Source organism: Zootoca vivipara, chromosome 4 (genome assembly GCF_963506605.1).
Source record: "Zootoca vivipara chromosome 4, rZooViv1.1, whole genome shotgun sequence".
Lineage (NCBI taxonomy): Eukaryota > Metazoa > Chordata > Lepidosauria > Squamata > Lacertidae > Zootoca > Zootoca vivipara.
In genome coordinates this window covers 67,009,931-67,032,037 of record NC_083279.1, presented here as the reverse complement: position 1 = coordinate 67,032,037, position 22,107 = coordinate 67,009,931, and the positions used below count along the sequence as shown (strand labels likewise).

The window sequence follows — 22,107 nt, the reverse complement described above, 5'->3', positions numbered from 1 at the left end:
CTTCTCTTTTAAAGTCTACAATTCAACTTCATATTTTCATACGGAATACAGTACTGTATAGTTTAGTGGGATTTTTTTTTAAAAAAACAAAACAAAAACCAAATGCTTGAATTGCATAATTTTGAAATTCAATATGATTTTCCCCCATTTTTGATGTTGTCTTGCAGGAAACTGGTGAAGGGCTTTAGCAGCTGTTAAATTACTGTGGAATTCACATCGCTGTTAGGCTTATCTTCATGTCCTATTTGCTGCTTGATGTGTATCAAGGCTTCCTGTTGTATCAAAATGCAGTGGAATCTAAACCACTGACTAAGAAGCATATGTTGGAAACTGGAAACAGTCTCTGCATGATTGATACTTCATGTTCAGGCAATAATGGCTAAGACAGGCACCCCAAAATTTCGGCCCTCCAGATGTTTTGGACTACAATTCCCATCTTCCCTGACCACTGTTCCTGTTAGCTAGGGATCATGGGAGTTGTAGGCAAAAACATCTAGAGGGTCACAGTTTGGGGATGCCTGGCCTAAGACCACTGATCATTTTATTAACATAAATTAAATAGAGATTCCAACCCTCAGGTACAAAATACACTTAAATTCCATCATATAAGAAAGGTACACATGTTTATCAACTGCTGCTCTTCTGTTGGTGTTGCTTGGTATAAATTGCCCAGTCCTTTTGACTCAATATTCATGTCTACTGTAATGGTGGAAAGAGACATTCATAACTATATATTAGGGCTGGATGATACCAAGTTTTCAACATTGCGGTGTATCGCCAGCCATATATCACGGTTTGGCAATATACTGTGCTGTTGACAAAACAAGATGCATTGGCCTCTGCTTGCGAGACACTGGGGTGAAACTGCCCCAGCTCTCAAACCAGCTGAGTCAGTTTCACCCAGGTGCTTGCCAGCTGGACGATACAGCTTGTTTGCACAGCTCAGCTGGGGATCGGGAAGGTTCCCCCCCCCAGCTGAAATAGCCCCAGTGCTCTCACTGCTCAATCAAGCAGTTTAAAGATGCAGAGGGAGGAACAAGCTGTATTTTTTAATGTATTTTTATTAAAGATTTTCTTGATTTACACAGGTATGTGCAATGTGTCTCTCTCATATTTTTTCCCCTTTATCACATACACAGCCCAACAAGACAATGACAAAAATCCACCAACAGCATACAAATCAGTATGGCTAACCTGATCCAAAATACCCACGCACCCCACTCACACATGAAACCAAAGACCACCACAGCCAACCACAAATGAACAGCCACACCCTAGGCCATAGGTTGGCAACCTCCGGCCCATGGGCCGGATAAAGCGCTCGAAGGCCATTTATCCGGCCCATGGGCCATCCGGGAACTGAGCCGCCCGCTCAGCGAGTCCCCTACACGCTGCGCTAAACCGGTGCAGCGCGGCGTGGGGACTCGCTGAGCAGTGCGGGAAATGGCGCCTGTGCAGATGTCGGAAATCACGTCTGCGCATGCCCAGACGCCGGAAATCGCTTCTGTGCAGGCACGATTTCTGGCGTCTGCGCAGCCACAGAAGCGATTTCTGGCGCTGCGGACATGCGCAGACGCCATTTTCAGCGTTGCGCTGCGCCTGTCCGGCCCACAGGCGACGTCCGTGGGAACAATCCAGCCCATGGCCAGATAACCTTGCCGACGCCTGCCCTAGGCCAACCCCAACCTCTCTCACTATCAAAGGAACAAGCTGTATTGATGCCTCACCGATACAGCTTGTTTCTCCCTCTGCATCACTTGAGGGCAGAGTGGGATGGAGGTTTCACTCAGCGATATATCGCGAGTGAAACCACTGCTGCTACTGAGTCCCTCTGCTAGCAGCACCCACTGGAGGAAGGAACTCTTGACTCCCTCTAGTAGACGCTGCTGGCAGAGGGACTCAGGAGCAGTGGTGGTTTCACCAGCTATATACTGCTGGTGAAACAAACATCCCAGTCTGCTTCTCATCCCGGTCCTGGGTGATATATTGCCCAGCCCCCCCCCCCAATGCATCCCTTAGATCAGACTAGGAACCTTTTTGATCCAGTGGTCCAGATCTGTATCTCACCATATACCCATCAGAAAATTTTGTCAGATGGGCAGGACCAGCCACCTTTCAGTCATCTGACATCATAATTATGCTCAGGTGACTGATGGTTGGCAGTCTTGCCTACCTGTCAAAGTTGGTCCACAGGGATGTGGGAAGAAACCAATGAGCGAGGCAGCAACTATGGTAGTAAGCTTGAGCCCTCCACTCACCTGTTGATGCGCTTGCTCTCTGCAGGGGTTAAATCCTACAGTTTTGGCTGCAGGAGTAGACAACACAGGATTTAACCCTGCACATCAGAGGGATAGTTAAAAGGCCTACTCAAAACCTTTCTGTTCTGCTAAGCCTATGCAGGCAATTAAGAGTCTACCCCCCACCCCACAATGGTCTATTGAAGTTCGTTTTTAATTTATTTTTGCTTTTCACTTGTTTTTAACCTTTCATTATGTTTTATGATATATACTGATAGGGGATTTAAAAATGGGAAGTGTTGATGTCATAACCTAAACTAACTTGTTTTTTCTTGGTTTGTAAATACTTCCCTTAGCAAATACCTAGCTAGTGCTGCTTGCTGCTAAACTTTCCGTCCACACAGACTATCGGGAATTTGTTCTGCACATCACCTAGTAAAGCAAGTCCATTCTACATTACATAAGTTTTGTGTGTGTTGTGAATGTGAAATGCCTATGTACAGCTGGTTGGACAATTGTTATTTTTTTATTTAAAAAAAAGTATAATAAAATTCACGTTATGAAATCTACACTTAAAATTATTTGAACATAATCATATATGCCCATTTCTTTTCATTTGAAGAAGATAAATAGGGTTTACGTTTCAAAGGAAGGTTAATTGACTAGGAATGCATTAATGCAGTGGCATTTTTTTGCAGATTTCTGTACCCAGCTACTCTCCTTCATAGCTACAGCTTAGGTACTTGTAAAAACCACTCTACAAACGTAACAAACGTTTTAGGTCACTGTGCTGTCTTTGGAATTGTGCATATTTTAGGTGTATAGTCTGTGATCACACTTTTTTATGTTGATGCTGATGAGCAAGGCAAGCTTATTAACTTGTAAAGCATAAAAAAATACTTGTTTTAAAAAAGCAAGTGATTTTTATTTCCTGTTTAAATAGAGCATATTTCAGAAGAGTAGGCATGTTATTCTGCAGACAAAAACCAACAGGGTACCTTTGGAATTGGTGATTTCTTGTACTGTAATAAGATGCTCCATAGGCCCTGCTGTTTATGAGCTTTCACAGGAACAGAACAGAAAATACAGTAATATAAGTGCCAATAGTCTGTTTGGCCACCAGAGGTCTCCTGTTCCCTTCTGTAGAAAACTAAAACTGGAGAACATCATTCAGATTTCGTCCCAAGCAAAAAAAGAATGGCATGAATAAAATGTGATGTCACTGTTTTCCTGAGTATTTCTATTCAGGCAAACCTGCATGACTTGCACGTCTTGGCTAGAGCACAAGCATGTCTCATACTTCCTACCTAAAACTGAAACTCCGCATAAAAACATTCCCGTCTTCAGATTTCCCTAGGTATGACTGATCATCACATGTATCTTGAGAGATTTGCATAGCCATTCATCTCCATTATGAATGGATATTGACAGAGCATAGTGATGTTTTAAGTAAAGCAGCCTTTGGCTTAAAACTTCATTCCACACTTAAGTATCTTCAATGGCATTTGCTTACATGCATATCTTGTTCTTAATGCTGCCCCTCTCCTCTCTATTGCTTTCCCCCCTTACTCCCTTCTTTTCTTTCTTCTATCTATTGTCTCCTTCACTTTGAAATTTTAGATGCTAAGCTCCATTGGGCAGAGTCACTGTAACTTTAAAAAAAACAAAAACATTTTCTTTCTATGATATTTTCCGGGGTGTGTGTGGTGGTGGTGGTGGTTCTGAGCTGGCTTACCATGTTAGACACTTGACGTAAAGAAGCATCATGAAATAATTTCATATTGCTCCATTTATCTTTTAGTTTTTGAGATAAACACAGCGGAGAAAAATATTTCTGATATAAGCTAAAAAATAATAATAGTGTCTCAGTATTTCCTTAAATACTTAACAAACCTCCATATTCTGTGAAGAAAATCTAGGACAGTTCTTCCTTTTGCACTTCCATTTTTGCGCTGGGTCATACTTGAGTTCCTGAGGGTTTCTCATGTGTGCCAGTCTTCTATAACCATTGCAGTTTGATTTGAAGTTGAATTTACTTGGTGACAATGAGGAGAATCCCTAAATGCAGGACTCCATAATTCAGCTTTTCTGTCCTCCATTTAAAATTACGATGGCTGCAACCTTGTGCGCAGTTAAACCCCACTGAAATCAATTACATGTAAGCTGTCTGACTTCACAGAATTGCAGACCGTGTTTGTGGGAATCTCTAAAGTACATTTTATTTTTAATTTAATTGCTATGCTCAATACAGAGTGGTTAATAAATGAAAGGATTGTTGTCAACAAGGGTGTGTCTGCACAGGAACCTAATACACTCCCATTCAAGCTGGGAAAAAGCTAAATTTGCTGCTGTTATTCTTGCATCTTTAATATGTGAATCAGTTGTTTGATGTGTGTAAAATAAACACTGTGATGGAATCCAGTGGGGATGAGTTTGCTAGCTCCTCCCTCCTGTTGTCATTCCAAGCTCCCTCCACAAGTACAGCCATCTCTCTGCAGTTGTATGAAGCAGGGAGCTGCTTGTGCTTGTGGAGACCCCCAGGTGTTTTAGAAGCTAAGGCATGTTAGTGAACATGCACTTGGGGGGGGGTGCATTGCTATTAGTTTGCATCACAGTTTTTCTTCAAGCCTCTGTGGAAACAGCTTGGCACCTTTTCAGTCACAACTTGTTGCATGTATTTCCTGATCGGGAGATGGAAAGCTATTGGCCTTATTTGTGCCTAGCTGGGCATTTGAGGAGAGAGAGTTAGAGGATTCAGTTGAACCCTATCTAATACCCTGAACAGGAATAAACTGTGCCCCTGCCTCAGTATTTTTCACCATTTTTTTTTAGTACCAATTGAAAACTCGGAATCTCATCAGGCTGGGATTTCAGCAGGAATTGCTCCTTCCTCGAAGACATAACACTTGCCCCCATCTGTGATGAAAGAGTGAGCTGTTTGAGTATGCAGGCAGTGTCAGCCCTTCAGGATAGTTCCTACCCCTGATGATTGTGTTAATGCATAGACAATACAAGGCTGATAGACATAACCTAGTTTATTATTCTAACCAAAGGCCATGACAAACTTGCATCAATAATACAGAACATACGTACATCCACAATATAAGGCAACACCCTTGTTGTAAGAGAGATGATACCAGAGTCACCTGCAAGCTTAAATCTAGCTTGATTTCAGATTAAACCTCTGCATCACCACAACAACGTATAGTGATGTTATCCTTTTTTCTTTTTGCAGCCAGTGCATAGAGTAGGGGTAGTCAACCTTTTTATACCTACCATCCACTAATGTATCTTTCTTGATGGTAAAATTTCCTTCCCGCCCACCAGTGCTCAATGGAAGGAGGATTCAGCTTGTGCCGTAGAACCCCCTACTGCCCACCTAGAATCCTGAAACGCCCACTAGTGGGCGGTAGGGACCAGGTTGATAGCCCCCTGGCATAGAGGGCTACTTTGTGTGTTATGAGGCGAATATTGTCACTCAAAAGAAACCAAACCATTTCTGCTGGGATGTATCTGTTTGCTTGTGCAAACAAAGGTTTCAGAAGCAGTCTCTGTCTTGGGCCTCTCTGTAAGGGGCAGGCTGTCAGATAATGAGTGACATAATGATGCAGTTACAAAGAAGCTTTTAATTTTGTGGAAGTTCACCATGTTCTCAAAGAGCATACCAGTTTCATTTTAACCAACTTTATGGCAGTCATATACATCACCAAAACTGGTGAGGGGTGGGAGCATGGAGCATGCAATTCCGAAAACACTAGTTCATCACAGCCCCTTATTTAAGCACTAGGTTGGCAGCCACTGGCAAACTGGTAGAGAAGGGATGAGACACACTGTCTGTACTCTGTGCCTAACAAAGAAACCAAGAGGGCAACTCGCTCTTCAGTGCTCTGCATAGAAATGCAATAGGCTGTTTGTTCAAGAGCAGAGCTCTGAGTCTCTCCTTTGCCAGCCCTGAACAGCCTAGTTGCTGTTGTGTATTATTTATTTATTTATTATTATTATTATTATTATTATTATTTATACCGCCCTATACCCAGAGGTCTCAGGGCAGTTCACATAAAAAGATCACAGTATATAAAATAAAAAATAAAAGCAATAAAATAATACCTCCCAAAAATGAGCCACATTTTAAAAGGGTATATGGGATGTTGACCAGGTCAACCAAAGGCCTGGTTAAAAAGGAACGTTTTTGCCTGGTGCCTAAAGGTGTATAATGAAGGCACCAGGCGACCTTCCCTGGGGAGAGCATTCCCCAGATGGGGAGCCACTGCAGAGAAGGCCCGTTCTCATGTTGCCACCCTCTCGAGGAGGCACACGAGGAAGGGCCTCAGAAGATGATCTCAGGGACCAGATAGGTTCATATGGGAAGAGGCAGTCCTTGAGGTATCGCGGTCCTGAGTCGTTTAAGGCTATACAGTATAGGTCAAAACCAGCACTTTGAATTGGACCGGGAAACTAATTGGTAGCCAGTGCAGTCGGACCAAGATCGGTGTACAGTGGTACCTCGGTTTATGAACACAATTGGTTCCGGAAGTCTGTTCATAAACCGAAGTGTTCATAAACCGAAGCAAACTTTCCCATTGAAAATAATGGAAAGTGGATTAATCCGTTCCAGGCGATGAAAAACACCCCCTAAAGCAGCAATTTAACAATAATTTTACTTTCTACCAAGAGCTTTCCGAGGTCTATGGAGGCCTCCACGGAGGCATCGGAGGGTCCGTGACTGGGACGCAGCCACGGAAGCACTCCGATGCCTTCACAGAGGCAAACTGCACAGAAAGGAGCCTTTCCCCGACGCGAGTGCTCCTGCGACGCCTCTCCACAGGAGCGCGACGCCGAAGGTGGAGAGACGTCGCAGGAGCACGACGGTGAAGGCCCGGCCTCGCGGAGGGGTCAAGAGAAGCGAGGCCGGGCCTTCACCATTGCGCCCCTGCGGAGTGGAGAGGCTCGGGGTTGAGAGAGCCGCCATTGCCGCCGCTGCTCCAACCAGAGCCAGGCGCACCGCGAGCCACCCCGGCCAGTCCTGGCGTCTGGTGGTGGCGTCTGCTCTGAGGAGGAGGAAGGTCGCCCGGCCAGCACCGCAGAGAGAGGGGGAAGGAGAGCTGCGAGCGCTGCCACCGCCGTGCAGCGAAACGACTCGCAAAACCTCTCACTGCTGTTGCTGCTACTGCTGCTGGAAGCCCTTTTCTAAGCGCGAGGTAAGAGCTTCCAAAGAGAACCCCCCCCCCGGGTTCCCGCGCTTTACTCAGCCGCCCTGACTGAGAGGCGGCCGCAGCGCAGGGCACTCGCATCGGGGAAAGGCTCCTTTCTGTGCAGTTTGCCTCCGTGAAGGCATCGGAGCACTTCCGTGGCTGCGTCCCAGTCGCGGACGCTCCGATGCCTCCATGGAGGCCTTCATGGGCCTCGGAAACCTCGGGTTACTTACTTCCGGGTTTCGATGGTTCGTAAACCGAAAGTTCGTAACCCGAGGTGTTCGTAAACCGAGGTACCACTGTAATATGCTTAAACTGTCTTGCTTTGGTGAGCAACCTGGCTGCTGAATTCTGCACTAGCTGAAGTTTCTGAACCGTCTGCAGAGGCAGCCCTACATATAACACATTGCAGTAATCTAGCCTTGAGGTTACCAGAGCATAGACAACAGTAGTTAGGCTATCCCTGTCCAGATAGGGTCATAACTGGGCCACAAGCTGAAGCTGATGGAAGGCACTCTGGGCCACTGAGGCCACCTGAGCCTGAGCGACAGCAAAGGATCCAGGAGTACCCCCAAGCTATGAACCTGCTCCTTCAGAGGAAGTGTAACCCCATCAGGAGAAGGAGACCTTCCAGCCATCTGATTTAGGGAACCACCCACTAACAGTGCCTCAGTCTTATCTGGACTGAGTTTCAGTTTGTTGGCTCTCATCCAGTCCATTACTGAGGCAAGGCACTGGTGTAAAGGCAAGTAAGTCCTGTGGGTTTCTTTACAAGGCTTGGTTAGGGAGACGCAGATTATTTTGCTCACAGAAAAATGTATTTAAGTAAGGATGACCTCTGTGTAGACAAAATGTTATACAGCAACCCTGAGATAAACCAGCTATTGTAGAGAGGTACAAATGTGTGTGAAATTGGCCCTCACTGACCTTTCTCACCAAAGCCTGAAGCAGGAAGGATGATAGAATGAATGTAGAAAAAGTGACCTTAGTCACAAGATAAAAGTTTAGATTTAGGCATGGGAACTATCTCACAACTGATTGTTGTGAGCTTATCTTGGACCGTTGTCCTTCTGAAGAGTAGGATAAAAATACATTTAATAAAATAAAGACTAAAAGGGAAGGGATTATACCCCTCTGGAGAATTTTAACATCCATTTTTAAAAAGGTGTTAATAGTCAAATGGCAGTTAAATACCAGAAAGTGTTTTTCATTTCTTAACGATTAGTTAAAACCACAATTCTTTTCTTGAAATAAGTTTATTTAAGGAGTTGGATAGTAAATTTGCTGAAAGTGAATAAATAAGTGTTGTACTAAACTGCTGTCCTTGAAGTTGCCGCATTACTTTGATGATAACAGTTCTTTTGGAACTTGCCTTATGATATCTGAGATATGTAAACTTGAGATCTGTGCAGTTCAGACAAAACAATCCAAGTCTGGGAATGAGCTGGGTCTTCACACTCTCCCTCCACCTCCCTCCTTCCCTCTCTCTCTCTCTCTCTCTCTCTCTCTCTCTCTCTCTCTCTCTCTCTCTCTCTCTCTCTCTCTCTCTCTCTCTCTCTCACACACACACACACACACACACACACACACACACACACACAGAGCTTAGTTCGGCTTGATATTCTGATTTGCTGGTAGCCCTTAAACTATAGTTTCCTACAATGGCCATATCATACAAAACATTTTTTAAGGATTTGGATTCAAATAGTGTATTTTATCAGAAATCCTACACACATGTACTTGAAGTGAGTCCTGTTGAACTCAATAGGAATTGCTTCTGTGTAGACATGGGTAAGACTGCACTGTAAATTATTTATTTACCGATAATTGCAGGGATATTATTATTCATAATTTAGTGAAATGCCTAAGTATATTGCATCCAGTCAGTGTTGGATATATAAGCTAGGCACCAAATGGTGCCTTCAAAATCTATGTTATGGTCACCACAACAAAATGTCTTAATCGCAAGGGGGTTGGACTAGATGACCCTTGGGGTCCCTTCCAATGCTAAACTTAGACAATTCTATGTTCTTAACTACAGTGCTTGACTGTAGCTTACAACAACAATTCACTTGTCCCAGTATGCAAGAAGGAGAAGCACACACAGGGGAAATTATCCATTATCTATGGCAGAGGTTTTTAAACTATGGTTGCCAACCTAGCACCCAGAAATCTCTGTGCGTTTGGACCTGTATCAGTAGCAAAATGTGCCTGGCATCTGGTGAATTTTGAATGCTGCATCCAGTATATAAAGATGCAGTATTCTGACTTTTAAAAAAATTCCTCCTTGCAATGTTTCGGTCTCAAAGCGTTTTTTAAAACGCCTTAAGCCCAATTGACAGTGAAATTCTAGACATGTTTGCTCAAATGTAAGGCCTATGGAGCGCAGTGAGGTATACTGAGTTTATCCTGCACTGTTGCTGACTTGCACACATTTATTTGGAAATAAGCTCCACTCAGAATCAATTGAGCTGAATGTATTTCTGATGTAGACAGGATTTGCTGTCCATCATTGTAGACAAAGTTTGTGAAAATTGGAACACTAGATGGCAGGCTGTAACTTAAGTTAATAATTTAGGTTTTCTAAGTTGGAACACTGTTGAATTACTATAAAATGTAAAGTGGATTGATGCGTGACTAGAAATAGGTACAGTACAGGTGTGTGTTTATGAACTGGGAGGGAAGCACTATATCCCCCCCCCCCCCCGGTTTACATAGAGGCTTTAAATAAGATTTTATAAAATTATTTCTGAAATATTACTTTCCAACATAACAAAAAAAATTACAGTTGGGTACCCACTGAAGGTTTGAACCCTTGGAAGAAGAAGATTAAATTGGGAGTCCTGAAAAAGGCTGATTAGGCTTTGGCTAGTTGTCGTCTTCATGTTCTTGGCTTGTTTCAGCCTCTCAAGGGCATATAGTGACACTTCTCCTATCCTTATGCATCCTCTCATTAGGCCCCCTTGATTTTTAGATGGGGAGAAATAAATCAGCTTAAATTCAAATTGTTCAGTTTCACTGGGGAGCGGTGGTTGTTTTCCCAGATCTAAAAGAAATTGAAGGTCAAAGAACTGTAAATGCTTTCACTAGTTGAGAGAATCAGAGTTTCCGGAACTTGTCTGTCAGCTGTAGTGAGGAATGATGCTGTTTTAATGTCAGGTGTCACTCTTCTTAATTAGAAAGAACCTAGCAGGAGGTAGATGGTGATACCTATGCAGGTCACTGAGGATAGTATTAGGGGCTTAATTTACCCTCTGAAACTAGTTAAACGACTTCCTTTGACATCAGTAAATGGGATTCTGAAATCCAAAATTAAGTTATGCAGAACATAAGCTTTTGACAGTTTTAAAATCAAGCTCACTACCATTACTTTGAAATGCACAAGACTGGCAATATTCTAACTAAAATAATATTTCTGTTTACAGTACTTTCTTTGAAAACTACCAATTTGTAGATTAATAGTAACTCAAATTGGTTCTTAAAATTTCCAAGGCTATTTGTTTTAAAGCTTTGATTCTCTTCCCCCTCCCATTACCCTAAGAACAGACTTATTAATAAAATATGATAATAACAATTGATCTTTCCAGCTGCGTCCCTGGACCATAAAAAGGAGACTGGTTTATTGTATGTTACTTCAGAATATCAAAAGAAGCAGAACAGCTGGTTCTTAATAAAAAAAAATTCTTAATGTGTTCTTAATAAAAAAAAATTCTTAATGCTGGTTCTTAATGTGTGAAACCAACTTCTTTAGCAAAATTAGGCTTATGGAAGGAAACTTCTGATTAATCTGATGGAAATAATGCTTTGTGATCTTGGTTATTGAGCACTTTGCAACTCAAATTATTATTAAGTTGTTGCAACACATTAAGTTATATTATCAAAAACTCCAGAATAAGGCTTTGAAAGTGATACTGGTAGTTTAGTTTTTATAGTTCTTTGCTATAAAATTGTGCCTTTATTTCATCTTCTAAGTACAGTACAAATAAAATCTTACACTGAAACTATGCTTTTATAAATATTTCAAAACTATTGAATAACGCACTCAAAGCAAACAATGCACAAAATAAAATTATTAAGTGGTGCAGCAATAAAACTGCTAGTACATTCGCGAAGCTAAGCAGGGTCTGGTATGCTTTCATATTGGATGGGGAATCGGGTGTTGAGCTTCCTACAGTGCAGGGTGTTAGGCTAGATGACCCTTGGGATCCCTTCCAACTCTACAATTTGGTGATTCTATGAAATGCAGTTGGTACACGTAAATTGGTCTAAACGTGCTCTCTTCGTTGCTTTTATTGAAAAATAAGTTGGGGATACGGTCTCTGAAACATTCATGTGCAGTTTTTTAAAAGAGCTGCACTCCTTTTTTTTCTGTAAAAGTTGGAAAGCGTTCTAGAACATTGAATCTGCAATATTCTAGATCACAATGTGCAGGTTAGTGAGGGTTCCTGTATGTTTACTTGACTAGATTCCTCCAGACAGCAACAGATCAAGGCCTGCTGGTACTGCCTTCATTAGTACTCTACTCAGGGCAGATAAATGTAAGTTACTAAACCAATTGGAATATAGTACTTCTTTACACTTCATTTCATTAACATTTCTAGAAGTAATTGCTTATTTCTTGTGGGTTGTGACTAGCCATGTGCTGTTTTATGAACAGGGCAGGGAATGGGGAATAATAACTGCTATAGTTCACCGTTTCTCCGCTGGAATAATTGAAATAGAAAATGTAACTGTCAGTCGCTAGCATTAAATTTACAGTAGGGGTGGGGAACCTACGGCCCTTCAGATATTGCTGCACTACATCTCCCGTAATCCCTGTCTGGCTGGAGTTGGTTGGATTTGGAGTCCAACAAATCTGGAGAACCATAGTTTCCCCGTCTCTGATTTTTACAAGTTTGCAGTTTTATGCTTTATACTAAAGCTATCAGAGCTATCCCTCGGGAATATTTATAGGAAGCCACCTAGATTCTGCTCCCCATTATTCCTTGCAATGCTGAAAAATGGATGCCTCAACTTTTAGATTGCACACTGCTATTAAAGGTAGAATATTCTTGGGCTGGCCCTGCTGTTGTACTGAAATGGTACATGATGAATAAGCATTGTTTCTTTGTTCTTGAACACCAGTTACTTTTTTCCTGTAGGGTTCTCAGAATAGGATCATGTTTAACCCTGTATACACATATTTTTTATGGTCAGTTAAACGTCTTGGAAAGGCATGGTGAGCCATATATAAACCTTTATTCTTAATCCAGGACTTCCTTGTAAAGAAATGTTAAACACATAACCTTTTCAGGATGCTGCAAGCGTCAAATGTCCTACATTGTTTTATATTCTTCTGTTAATGTCCTACATTGTTTTATATTCTTCTGTTTGGAAAGATTGCTGTTACTGCCTCCATAATCATCTCCATCGTTTGCAGTCATTGCATTCCTCAAGAGAAAAACATGAATATGTGAACAGGGTCAGTTTCTAAAGGAGCGCTTTCTTTTGGTCACAGCCACTATTCAGTTGTTAAGCTGAGCTGAGGATATCTGCTCCTGCAAAACCTATGGCAGATTAGTACATTTGATGCAGCTATTCACAATTGGTAATAACATTATTATTATTCAGGAAGAGTAAGAATAATATTACCAATTGTGGATAGTTGCATCAACTTTGTTAGCATCTGCCGTAATAACATTACTGTATTTGAACGTAATCTGTTCCGGAAGACCGTTTGACAACCAAGGTGAAATGGGTGGTCGGCAATTTCAATGGAGAAACGTGCCTTGGAAGCCATTCGACTTCCGAGATGTATTAAAAAATTTGAAGCATTCACTTCTAAGTTTTCAGCGTTCGGGTTCCAAATCGTTCGGCTTCCAAGACGCTCAAAAACCAAGGTTCCACTGTAGTACTAATTTGTTGTCTATTGAATCATGAATGGCTTTTGCAAGGTCCATAGCTGATTGGTAGGCCACATGCTTAGCATGCAGAAGGTCCTATGTTTTTGCCAAGTCCAGTTAATATTGGTGAGGGACATCTGCCTGGACACTGAAAAACCATGCCAATTAGAGTAAATAACATAGGGCTATAAGAGACCATGAAAAGATTTTGGGCTCTTCACGTATTATTCCCTTAGATGGCTCAAAAAACCTTAAAGGGGATTTTGATCATTTGAAGGAGACTTGAGAAACTAAGTTGTACAGTATATTTATTCAGCAGCTTCCTCCTCTGCAATTGCCCAGTCTTCAGCAGAAATAATCCTGCCAAACCCTTGAAAATTAGAAGAAGGTACCAGTGGTGGCACAGGGTTGCAAAGAGATAGGCTTATGTCTGTGAATCTTACCCGCCGCGAGATGCCCCTTCTGTATAGCTAGTTGTCCTCTTACTAGGAAAGGGGAACCAAATGACCAGGGAGGACGCCTCTCTGGCTTAGATGAATATGACCATTTCTTGCTGGCATTGTGGAGTTTGTAGGTTTCTGTGTTGCAGAAAGAAAGAAAGAAAGAAAGAAGATTTCACCATTTTGGCAGTAAATGACTCATGGACATGCCTAAGAGCATCTTTTTCAATTTAGAATCAGGCAGCTGCCTGCTCTGGATCTGGTTTTCAGTGGTAAGGGGAGAACAAGTGGCAGGGATGGTGGACAAACTCCATTTCAAGTCAGCATTAGTCTTGAAGGGTCCTAGAGTCAACTTGAATTGAGTATGCTTTTATGAGTAGGGAGAGTCTGTGTTTCAAGACCCATTTACTCAAATTTCATCAGCATCACTAATGAAAAAGACACTCTAGCCATTTTTGTTCATTGTTCCTTGAGAGTTTACAGGTGCGTAGGGCCTTGTGCAACCACCATTATAATCATGTATCTCCAAGCAGTTCCACCACAGTAGAGAAGGATGCAATTCCAACAGAGCTATAGCTAAATGGAGGACTGGGTTGTAAATTTCCTAATTGCATACGCCAACCTTGCAAATAAATATACCAAAGTTACTAGCTTACAATAATGTTTATTAGGAGATTTTATTAGCCCACAAAAAAATCTCAGTCTACAAATGTGTCCTTCGCTGGTAGCATTCAGGTGATTCTTATAAGTTACAAGGTAAATGCCTACTTAAAATGCCTACTTATGCCACTTTAAAAGTAGTCAGATTCTAAACAGTCTTTCATAATCACTTCATGTATTGCATTTTTAGCATAATATCTTAGATCCTAAGTTCCTGTGTGTGTGTGTGTGTGTGTGTATCTATCTATAATTTATAATACGGTTTAAAACCAGTGCACGCTATTTAATACAAAAAAATACTAATATGGATAAAAAAAGTAAAGCAAAATGGTAGGTAAGCAAAACTGAAGACTTAATAATTTAAAAGAGAGATAGAAGGTTATGTAGATCCAGTAGGTAAGAATGGGGTTTTATAGGCTATGATGCCGATTTTTTTGACCAGTGCTGTTTTTCCATTTTTTAGAAATAAACTGGAGAATTCCAAACTAGAACTTCTGGGCATTCTTCTAAGCAATGGGGCAATAATCTTTATATAAAAGGACATGGTCTGTGGTCTCTGTAAGTTCCTTTGAGTGGAACTCCACTCATGGAATGTTCTGAGTGGCAGAAAGAGGGAAGAAGCAACAAGGGATCCACTAATATTGTCTTTACTAATCAGCCTTTGTTTCATGTTTGCCACCCAGTTCCTTCTGTTGTGTAGAAAGCTTGGAGAGACAGGACTTTATTTCATTTGTGATGCAGTTATAAGCAAGCAGAATGTGAAACCTCAGCTTACCAGTGCCATACTTTTTCATGAATGAATTGTAGGAAACTGCTGGGCAGTGAAGTGGGCCGTAAACCAGTTGAATCCCTTAATGCCCAATGCCATGAACGAATGCTCTAGATCAGGGGTGTCAAACTCAAATTCATCGGGGGCCGCATCAGCAGTTTGGTCACCCTCAAAGGGCGGGTTGTATCTGTAGGACTATGTGTCCACTCTTTATTATCATAAATTATTGTCACTGCATTCAATTATTACTGTTTTTTGTAATAATGTAAGTAATAACTACCGTGTTTCCCCCTTTTTAAGACGTAGCCATAATATAAGACATAGCAGGATTTCTAAGCAGTTGCGCGATATAAGCCATAACCCGAAAATAAGACATAGTGATAGACCCTTCCCCCCTCCCGCCAGCCAACTCCCCCCCATAAAAATCTCTCCCCATTTTACTGTCGCTCCAAAGACATGTATTTCTCTTAAAAGCTTGTAAAAATGCACCGTAGAGCCGTTCCTACAGCCTCGTGATTCCCCCTCCCGTTTCTGTAAGCATTTTTAAAAATACCTGTAAAAGGATTCCAGAATATTTTTTTTTAGCTAGGCTGTGTGACCTCTGCTTGCTTGGTGAAGAGGAGAAAAGTGACATTTGCGGTGGGGAGAAGATGAAAGCACGAGGGAAAAAAGAGGGGCGATTGAAGACGCTGCCTTCCCCTTTAGGGAGAGACTCTGTGTGCGCGTCTCTCTCTCCCCCCCCCCCCGCCTCTCTCTCTCTCTCTCTCTCACACACACACACACAGCCCACCTCTCGCTTCCCCCCACCTTTCCCCCTTTTAATAGCCTTTTAAAAAGTGAGGATTCTTTTTTCTTTCTATTGCTTGTCTGTAGAGCTTCCCCTTTAAGGATTTGTACCGGTACCGGGATCGCTGCCGGTGGCGCAGTCCTTGCCTTGGGGATTAAGGACTTTCCCCTTCTCGCTGTTTAGGAGCTGCTAAACACTGCCCTACACCCTACACAAAAGTTAACATTTTGTGGGTAAGAGAAACACGGACGGGTTGTTAGGACCAGCAGATTATCTCACCCCGCTTTCTGCTGGCTCAATTGCTACTTAATTGCTACCATTTACCATCTTAATTGCTGCTCAGCTGCCTTCTTTGTTTTCTACAGTATCTCTTATCAGCCGGTAGCCTCTTTGCTATCAGTGCTACAAAGTGCTACATTGTTGGAACTTTCGCTCTTAAGTCTTGGGCAGTTGGCTGGCTGGTAGAGATCCTTATTTGCTTTAGTATAGGCTACTGCTACGACTGCATCACACAGATAGATTCCATTATACTGTAAAGGTTTAAATTTAAGAAGCTCCAGTGTAGCAGATTGCTATTAAGTGAGTCCCCACCTGGGAGGGGAGAGAGAGAGAGCAGCCCTTCGGAGGAGCTCCCTCCCTCCCTCACGAACATCCCAGGGCCGGGGAGAGAGGGCTGGGCCAGCGATGCACACACCTCCCTTCCCTCAGACTCCCTCTCATGGAGCTTGGTGGTGGCTGTTGCCCGTCATTTTCTTTCAGTCAAGAGTCCTGCCCCGCAGGGAGACAGGGAGCAAGAGGGGCACTGCTCCTGATGTAATAAAAATACCGGTAAGACATTCCCTGAAAATAAGCCACCCAGTGTTTTTTTTGAGGAAAAAAAGTTATAAGACGGTGTCTTAAAATGTGGGAAAGACGGTAGCTCTGAAAGCAAAAACATAGTCAGAATAATGGCAAGTAGATATTCAAATGTACAATTATTGTACAATTTATTGAAAAATGATTTTTGGTAACTGCACTGGGTGGTGGAGGCTCGCTAGGGTTTCATGCAGGAGCTTTGCAGAGCTACTGGTACCTGGAGATGCTGGGGTCCTTCTGCATGCAGGACAGATGTTCTGCCAGTGAGCCACCACCCTTCACCAAAGGGACTGGCTGAGGTTGACTCACTGGAGCTGCTCTCCTGGTTCCAGGGTTTAAGGGCCAGAAGTATAAAGCAGCATCCTATGTTTCTGAGGAGAGGGAGAGGGAGGGGAGGGGAGGGAGGGAGGGAGGGAGGAAGAAAAGAGGGAGTGGGAGGGAGAGAGGAAGGAAGGAAAGAGGGGAGAGAAAGAAGAGTAGGAAATAAGGAAGGGAATAAAGAAGAAAAGAAAAAGAAAGAGGGAGAGAAGACGGAAAGGGAGAAAGAAGGAAGGAAGTAGAGGGAAAGAAAGAATAAGAATGAGGGAGAGGAAGAAAGATGGGAAGGACGGAAGGAAGGAAGGAAGGAAGGAAGGAAGGAAGGAAGAAAGAAAGAAAGAAAGAAAGAAAGAAAGAAAAGAGGGAGCAGGAGGGAGAGAGGAAGGAAAGAGGTGAGAGAAAGAAGAGTAGGAAAGAAGGAATAAAGAAGGAAAGAAAAAGGAAGAGGGAGAGAAGACAGAGATAAAGAAGGAAGGAAGGAGAGGGAAAGAAAGAATAAGAACGAGAGAGAGGAAGAAAGAAAGGGAAGGGGGGGGTCGCCGCCTTAATTCAGCGCCAGAAAAGAGCGCGAAGGGACCCAGGGGCAAAAAGCATTTCCCGTGCAGCGTGAGGCAGCGGGTGTCCGTTTTAGGAGAAGTGCGTAAAGCCTCAGAGTTGCACGTTCGTGAGGCTGAGCCGCTGCTGAGCTCACGTTCATGAGGCTGAGCCGCGGCAGGAGGAGGAGGAGGTGAGGCAAGAGGAGGCGGAGGCGGTGGCTTGCTCTGTAGCACTTTGAATCCTCCTCCTCCTCCTGCCGCGATGCTTTGTCTGTGCTTCAGCAGCAGCAGCAGCAGCCGTTTCCAGGCGCCGAGCCGTGGCAGGAGGAGGAGGATTCAAAGTGCTACAGAGCACTGCTGCGTCGCAGAGGCTCAGGATTCTCCGTGCGGCGCTGCCGGGCGCTGACCCGGCAAGCTGCCTCCTCCTTCTCCTGCTGTGGCTCAGGGCGCTCCACGCAGCACTGCTCTGGCTGCCTTTCTACACCCCCCCCCGGCCCCAGCTGTTTGTCGGCGCTTTGTCGGTGCGGCGCTTCAGCAGCAAGGTCCCGCTGCTGGGTCCCACTGGCTGGGGCTCTCGGCGGGCCACATGACGAGGTCTGGCGGGCCGGATTTGGCCCCCGGGCCTTGTGTTTGACACCCGTGCTCTAGATCCCCCTCAATTGGGCAGAGAGCCTGGAGAGAGAGAGAAAGAGAGAGAGAGAGAATATGAATTTCTATAGACCACAACAACTCTCCCTCCCCAACCCTCAAGTCTGCCCTGATGATTGTTTGAAACTCCCGTTGTTCTAGGCACATTTTGCGACAGGGAATTTCATTAGTGCAAGCATTTGTGAGCTCAGATTAAAACTGCAGAGTGGAAGAAAAGGAGGATCTTTTTCTGCCTCCCCACTTCCAGCTACTCTCTGAAGACTGGAGAAGAGACCCTGAGAATATTAGAGGGGGGGGGCAGGGGAAGGACTAGACCATGTGAAAAATAAACATAATATTTTAGCTGCAGTTCATTCCTTTTCAGTTTTGTATTCTTGTTATAAAAAAGCATGCCTAGACATTCCATTGTTGCGCCCTTAACCTAGCTTGAATGTGTCATTTAGTTCCTAGCTTTCATATCTCAGTTTCTAACACTGGCCCTGATGCTGCACTGAGTACCCAGGTGGACAGAACTGGGTGAGATCAACTCTACTCTGCTCACCCACCCAGGTCTCAGTGACAGACCAGACCAGCCTCCTCATCCACAATCAGATCATGGATGAGGGAGGTCTTATTCAAAGCCTGGCATTCAGCAACAGCAGCTGCTGGCTGATAGGACCAGCACAATTCCCCAGATGGGATGTGGGGCTGGTATATGGCACACTCACTAAGTGTCTGTGCCATGTGCCCCATATCTGGCCTGCCCCACCTCCCACACCATACTTCCCCCTACCCTGAACTATTGCAATTGGGGCCCTCCCTGCTCTACCCAGGTCCTTTGCTCCCAGCCTCTGCTCCACACTAGCAAAAGCTTCTTCTCCCACATAATAGAATAAAACCTCATGCAAAAGGGGTGTGTGTGTGCTTTTGGGGCGGTCTTGTGGGTGGATATCAAATGCTACTTGTTATCAGTGATTTTGTGCTAGGCCTTTATTTTCATCACTTGTTATTATGTTGTCTTTTGTGGTTAACTGAGAAATTCACTCTGAGAATTTAATAGCATATTATTCTAAGTTGTTTATTAATATTAAGTCTGCTGTTTTTGGAGAAGTCTCTGCTGTATATTAATTTTCTGGCTGGTGAAAGTCTTCAAAAGACTGATCTTGTTTTAGTTCCCTTCATTTGGTTTACATTCTGTAAAGGTAAATGGGTTTTTATTTTGTAAATACAGCCAATTCAACCAACCAGAAAATCTCAAAGGTTAATTAAAATCAAAGCAGCATCATAAAAATCATACAGTGAGAACTGTAATAGCAATGGCAATCTGATCTTCATTGCCAAACCACAGTCCTGAAGACTGACAACACACCTTTTTCACCAGTTTTTTTTTTAAATTTTAAATCCCACTTCTTCATGTGAAAGAAAGGAAGGTTACTTCTCAAAGAACACCTTACATTTCCAATGTTCAGATAAGAAGTATCAGCAGACTTTGGGGGATTCCAAGATTTGGGGGAATTCTATATGAGGACACAAGCCAATAAGGACTCACAAGCCCAGTACAGAACGCAGACAGGCTGTTTTAGGGGAAGGGGGTTAGAAAGGGAAACTGGGTAAGTTGGGAAATTGAATGGAGTATACTAAAGAAAGGCTAACCGAACAGGAACACTGGACAGTGCAACACTTCATTGCAGATTCAGCCTCATTGGATGCTTCTGATCCAGTGTTAACTAAAGATTGGTATTGTATGGCATATTAATCCTGACATACTTTGAAAGCTAGATTATGACAATAATGGCCACTAGGTGGCACCTAATAGTCATGCAATGAGATGGGTGGGTTTCTCCCCCCCCCCTATTCTTGTTACCAGTGTGTTAACAAAGGAGTTTTGTGTGACAGGACACTATTTTTAAAATTCAACATCACATGCTTTTCAATGCTTTTTTTTTATTCCTGCAGCCAATTTACAGCTTTCTAAAATGGCTACAAAAAGAAAAGAAGTTTCACGTAGGGTTTTTTGCAATCATTTGTACAGTAAAATAAATAAAGAGTGTTAATATGTCATGTTCAGGTTTTCTGCACCTGCATCACCTTATACAAGTATCAACAAAATTACAAATACACTGGGTGAACCGGAGTTAGCATCTGCTCCATCCATCTCTTTTGTTGTTGTTTAGTCGTTTAGAAGTCATGTCTGACTGCATGACCCCATGGACCATAGCACGCCAGGCACTCCTGTCTTCCACTGCCTCCCGCAGTTTGGTCAAACTCATGTTCGTAGCTTCGAGAACACTGTCCAACCATCTCGTTCTCTGTCGTCCCCTTCTCCTAGTGCCCTCAATCTTTCCCAACATCAGGGTCTTTTCCAAGGATTCTTCTCTTCTCATGAGGTGGAAGAGTGTTTCTTTGGGGATAAAGTCAAGTCATTGGAGAGTTCCAACGCCTGCTGTGGCTGTAGAGACTGATACAAGATAGACCTGTTTTAGTGCGGGTGGGGCAGGTGAAGATGTCCCGTTTTGCTGCTACAGGTGCACCACGGAGTATCTTCTCCCTCTGCGCTCCTCTCAGCGGTTATTCCTCCTTTGATAACTGCTGTGGATACACAACCTGACTGCCTGTCTCCAGGCACTGCCATCATCTGCACGGGATTCCCACATGGCGGGGTAATGTTGTCAGCCTTCATGCCACATTTGCAGACATCTGTGTAACACAGAGTTGGTTTGCCAACATCCATTCTGTATACATATCCTGATTATGATAATACCCTATCTTTCACGTTTGCTATCATAATGGCTGAGGTGGTATATGCGACGCATATCTGATGTGCTTCGTGCACTTACAGTATGAGACTCCCAACTGTCCCAGCCACCATGGTGAACAGCCACGGGCAATAAATTACAATCCAAGACCATCTGGTGCTGGCTGTTGCTTTTCTGTTGTCTTCTGTTGTCTTTTCTTGGCAGCTTAATTTTCCATTGTGTTGTCCCATGATTGGTACAGGAGTCACAAATCACAACACATGCAATCTAATTTCTTACAGGCCTAACAATGCAACCCTATACATACCTATTCAGAAGTAAGGGGGGGGTCAAGGTCTTTTGAAATCATTGGGGCTTACTTCTGAGTAGACATAACTACCGGTAAGATTTCATTGTAAGGATTTAGTCCAATTTAGAGTGGATCCATGGAAATTAATAAACATGACTAATTTACAACCATTAATTTCAATAGGTCTACTCTAAGATGCAATACTGAGTTCAGTGGGGTTTAATCCCAGGGAAGATTGTAGCCTAAGGCATGCTTTCTGTGTTCTATTTCCTTTTCCATCTTTACAGTATTCACGTAAAAACCTGCTAATGTACTGGATAGGCACTGCCTCTATTTGAAAATGCCACCAAACAATGAAGCAATTTCTTTCTCTTAAACAAGATAAAATGTATTACAAGTAAAAGCATGTAACAAATTGATTCTAAACAAACCTAGTACAGTGGTACCTCTACTTACGAATTTAATGCGTTCCGAACGCACATTCGTAAGTTGAAAAAAATTGTAAGTTGAATCCCATAGGAATGCATTGGGAGAAAAAATTCGTAAGTCGAAGCAACCCTATCTAAAAATTCGTAAGTAGAAAAAATCCTATCTAAACTGCATCCAAGATGGAGGACGGAGCTCCGTTCGTAAGTAGAAACATTCGTAAGTAGTGTTATTCGTAAGTAGAGGTACCGTACCACTGTATTCTTAAGTTTAGTAATCATTAGATTCTGCTTAGGCAGAAAAGGGGGAGTTATTACAAAGTTTCTTTGTATT

At 43.1% G+C, this 22,107-nt stretch overlaps 1 protein-coding gene across 17 annotated transcripts in view; it reads left to right on the top strand.

Moving 5' to 3' along the window:
- The window catches only part of BBX (BBX high mobility group box domain containing), a 133,267-nt gene that overhangs the window by 48,388 nt on the left and 62,772 nt on the right, over window positions 1-22,107 (top strand). The window lies entirely within an intron of this gene.